Here is a 5,217-nt window from a genome sequence, read left to right as displayed (position 1 = left end):
GTGTGTCCTTGGGTCTGTCAGCTCTCTTTGGACTTTGACGCGGCAGTACTTAAAAATGGATTTCAATCTAAGTGGGATACCTCAGAGAGGGTGTAAAAACACAGATTGTCCGGGGATCTGAGACTTCAGCCATTGAACAAAACCAGCCAACCAGCCAACCCAAGATTGAGCAGAGTCAGGGTTTCTCTGCTGAGCACAGCGTCAGACTTCTGAGCCCACGTCCTCTTAACTGCATAAGAAGCCTTTGTCGTGTGGTAGTGTCTGTCCGGCAGTGTGCGCTTTCCTGGTCACATATAAATACCACCCATGTGTCCAACTGACAGGGCCATGGAATTCCTGTGTTGGAGTTCATCAGAAGACCCTCACTCACAAAGGCCACAGAGACTGCCATTGCTGCAAACCATATGAGGATTTTTATTAATCCAACATGTTGCGGACCCCCCTCTCAGCACACAGGCAAGAGGAGAGATCCCAAACAAAGAAAGAACACACTTTTTATACCTTGTAAGGGGCAGATTTAGGCAACAGGGCTAGATGGCTTATTTTCATTGGTGTAGCAAGTAACCCTTTCAGGCATTGGTTGGTTTTCATAAGGTGACTAAGTAACCCTTTGGCCTAATGATTCACCCTGCCTGCCCTTATGGTTTTTCAGCAAAGCAGCGGTATGTTTTGAACTTATGAGTCAGTTATTAACATCACAGCTATTGACGTTACAGGGAATTCTAGCGACAAGGGTTAGGGTGGTTTGTGGTTTTGCTCAGAATTCAGTGTGGAGCGTGGTAGGGGACTTTTTCTTAGAACTGCTATCTTGTTATGGTTATTTTTCTGAGAACAGTTCATTTTGTTTTGGCAGCTGTAGACTTAGTCATTTTGACCGCTATGTTTCTGAAAATCCCTTTGGGGGGGGAGGGGGCTAAGTGGCCTTGAATTTATTTTGGATTCTATACCTGGACATGTGGCCACATATTATTCTGCATATGATGTGTTGTGAGATGAAGTCTCCTCTGTGATCAAGGTCATGTCAGATTCAGACTCGCAGTGTAGCTCCAGCTGACCTCAGCCTCATCAGTGCTGGACGACAGGCACGTGCCACCATGCAGGGACGACAGGCACATGCCACGGCGCCTGGTAGGAGAGAGTGCTTCTGGGTGAGTGAGATGAATGTTTACATTGGTACCGTGGATGACGACGGTGACTGCCCTCCCTAATACAGGGGTGGGGGTCTCATCCAACCATGAGTGTGAGCAGAACTCTCCCAGTCCATTGATCTGGAATATCAGCCCTTGGGCTCTTCTGGGTCTCAAGCTGGCCAGAAACAAATCGCCTTTTTGGCTTTCAGAATTGGAGAAGCACATTTCTTATAATAAATTTTTGATAAACACAGATTCAGTAAACCTACTTTTGAAAGAATGTGAACTTGGCATAGTGGTGCACACCTGGAACCCCACATCAGGAAACTCAAGTAAGAGGCCCATCATGAGTTCTAGGCTGGCCTAGGCTACAGAGAGAGACAGATTATGTTGCAAAAGAAAAAAATGGAAAGGAATTAAAAACTAATAAAAGAGAGGAAGGCAGCATAACAGAGAGGAAAAATGAGAAAGCCAGCTAATGAAGAACTTCACCTGAAGCCTTTCTTCCCTTATAAAAAGACATTGCATCATGGCTGGATGAGTCTTAATCCCAAATTCCAGTTTGAAGAGGCTGAGGCAGGAGATCTCAAGTTCAAAGCCAGCCTAGGCAACTTAGGGAGGCCTTACAAAACAAAGCTAACAAGGGGGCTGGGCATGGTTGTACACACCTTAAATCCCAGCAGTTGGGAGGCAAACGGTTGGATCTCTGTGCACCGGAGACTAGCCTGGCCCAGGCCAGCCAGGGCTGCATAAGACCGTCTCAAAAAACAAAAGTAGCAAACGGTTGGCAGTGTGGCTCAGCAGAAGGGAGACTGTCTAGCAAACACAAGGCCTGAGGTTCAATTCCCCATTGTCATTAACAAACAAACAAATTCATTTCATAGGGGTCAGGATGTGATGTATCTTGAGTCACAAGATAAAGGTTGTGAATGGAATTGCCTCTGTCTGCTTACAGAATTTTAAGGAAAAGACTGAAATTCACCTTACGCCTGTGTCTTTATTGTATTTCATTATGCTTCCTAGCATAAGCCTATGCGGGGATGAAGCCATAAAGTGGTGTGGCTTTTTGCTAGGACTTTGATATAAGAGGTTTGCACAGTAATCACAGAAGAGAAAATTACTTAATTTGGCAAGCAGCTTCTGGAATTTCTCCAAAAGTGGTTTTTGAACTGCCTCTTAAATGATAATAATCAGATGGAAATTGAAGAGGCTGAATATTACTCATAGAAAGGTCAGACTGTGCCACGCTACTGGGGTAATGGAAAAAAAAAAAAACAACTGAGACACAGGAGAGAAATATATGAGGAGATTGAAAAACGTCACATGGAGTCAGGGTGTCGAAGTCCCTTTCTGTCATCCATAAAATATTAAGTAAGGCTGGAATGGAGGCTGGAGAGATGATCACAGATCGACCGCTGCAGAGATGATCAGCAGTCAACGACTGCAGAGATGATCAGTAGTTAGTGGCACTCGTTGCTCCTGCAGAGAACCCGGGTCTGGCCTTCAACATTCACATGGTGGCTCATAACCTTTTGTAACTCCCGTTGGATGGATTTCACAGAACTATAAGGCATGCTTACTGTCGAATCCTATGACTTATAAGGCTTTATAGCAGCCAGTCTGCCTTCCCTTCCCTTCCACCAAGACAAGGTATCATGGTGACATCTAGAGAAGTTAAAAAATACCAGGCATCACTAGGCGTGGTGGCGCACGCCTTTAATCCCAGCACTTGGGAGGCAGAGGCCAGCCTGGTCTACAGAGTGAGTTCCAGGATAGCCAGGGCTACACAGAGAAACCCTGTCTCAAAAAAACAAAAAAACAAACAACAACAACAACAAAAAAAAAAACAACAAAAAAAGAAAGTACCAGGCATGGTGGCACATGCCTGTAGTCCTGGCCATTGGGGAGGTGGATGCATGAGGATCTTCGGACTCCAGCAGCTCTGACACTATGACAACTGGGTGCGTGCAATAAATTCTGCATTGATACAGTGACCTTCAAAAGTAAAAGAAGGCGGTGGCCAAGTAGACAAATGGCATTTGCTCAAAGGACAAGACAATCTCTCTGGATCCTTAGAAGAGCGTCCCTGGCTAAGGCATTGCATTGAGGGAACCAGTTTGTCAGGCGTGTGTGTGTGTGTGTGTGTGTGTGTGTGTGTGTGTGTGTTCCTGGGGATGCTGTATAATCTGACAGTTGCTTATGTACATACAACAAGAAGAATCAAAGTGTGATTTTATAACAGTTTATCTTCAGACACTGAAAATGCTTAACTTTTTTCGGGTTCAGCATGCTTATGGAAGAAGACACCAGTGTGACTAAACCTTAGAGGAATTATACCCAGGTGCTGAATATCGGTCGCTTAGTGAGTGTCGAAATTATCAAAGTCTAGTTGCTCAATACAGATAGCCGCAAGCATCTGGGGAAAGTCGAATCCAAGAAAATGTTCTGGTTTGATTTTGTACTGTTGTTTAGTCTTGAGACAAAATCTTGCTGTATAGCCCAAGCTAGCCTCAAATTTACAATTCTTGCGGACTGGGGAGATGGTTTAGTCAATAGTCTTTGCCATATAACCATGAGGACCTAAGTTTGGATCCCTGGCACCCAAATGAAAAGCCGAGGTGCACTGGTTGTGTCTGTAATTCTGGTTCTGGGGGAGGGGCAAGGACAGGAGGAACCCTGGAACTCACTGGCTAGCCAGTCCTGCCGAATCAGTGAGCTCTACACTCAGTGAAGGACCCTGTCCCCAGACATAAGGTGGAGAACAAATTAGAGACGACACCTGATGTCAACCTCTAGTCTATCCAGGCAAGTACACCCACATGACACACACACATACATACTCAGATTTATCCCCCACACTCACACACAAACTCACTGCCTGCCTCAGTTTCCCAGGTACTGAGATCAAATGTCTTCACCCCTGTGCTCAGCATACTTGGGTCTGAAGCCAGAGCCTTGCACGTGCTAGGCAAAGGCTCTGCCACTGAGCTACATCTCCAGCCCTCCAACATTTCAAAGAAGGCAACTGAATACTCCTGGCACATGAGGAAGCCACAGTGGCTGGCGGGTGTGTCACTTCTGTGTCACTGTGACAAAACATCCCGGCAAAGACAACTTGAAGAAGGGAAATTTTACCTTAGATCATGGTTCAGAGCGGCTCAGTTCATCATGGTGAGGAGGGTGTGGCAGAACAGCTCAGTCATGGCTGCCAAGAGCAGGAGCATGTGATGGGGAATGTTCACATGCAGGACCAGACAGCAAAGAGCAAGGGATGACCAGGGGCTGTGTACAACCTTTATAGGCCTGACCCTAGTGACTAACTTCTGCCATCCTGGCCTACTTACCTACTTCTGCCAGCCTGGCCCTACCGTCTAAGACCCCACAACTTCCCAAATTAGTACTACCAGCTGGGAAACCAACCCTCAGAACGTGAGACTGCGTGTGCTACTTCAGACTGAAACCACAATAGCAGGACAAATTGCACCAAATATTACACAAATATTGGTGAGATTTCAGCTAAGAGGTTCAACTTGTGTCAAAGCCTTGCTGTCTTGGAATTATAATCCAAGGAGCAGCTATAACGTCCAGATGAAGCTCTAAAGACCTCAGGGATCAGGTAAGCGTTTAGAAATGGACATTTGGGTCCCCATGTTCACAGACTTTAATGGTCTAGACTGTTGTTTTCTGGTTAGATTATAATTTTTCTTGCCAAATGCTCATCCTCTAAAGCGTTGCAGTAAAAACATCCATGAGCTTTATTTTCCTCGTGGCAGGATGTGCCGACATCTTCTGTAATAAAGGAACTCACTTACAGCTGAAGAGCTTAAGGAACTGTAAAATTCACCCTTCCAAACAGGGAGATTCTTACCTGAATAAAAGACTGTACTGGGGCGGGTGAGGGGAAGAAGAAATGGCTCAACCATTAATAGTGCATGCTCTTACGTCTGCAACCAAGAGCGGTAGCATCAATTGTTAACGAGAAAATCAATTGCATTTGATCTGGATGGATTTTAAAAGAACATAATGTTCAATATTCCAAGGATAATGAACATTTGCCACCATGATGTTCCTTGTATTTAAAGGGAAC

Source organism: Mus pahari, chromosome 4 (genome assembly GCF_900095145.1).
Source record: "Mus pahari chromosome 4, PAHARI_EIJ_v1.1, whole genome shotgun sequence".
Lineage (NCBI taxonomy): Eukaryota > Metazoa > Chordata > Mammalia > Rodentia > Muridae > Mus > Mus pahari.
Note: the sequence above shows the minus strand (reverse complement) of the source record.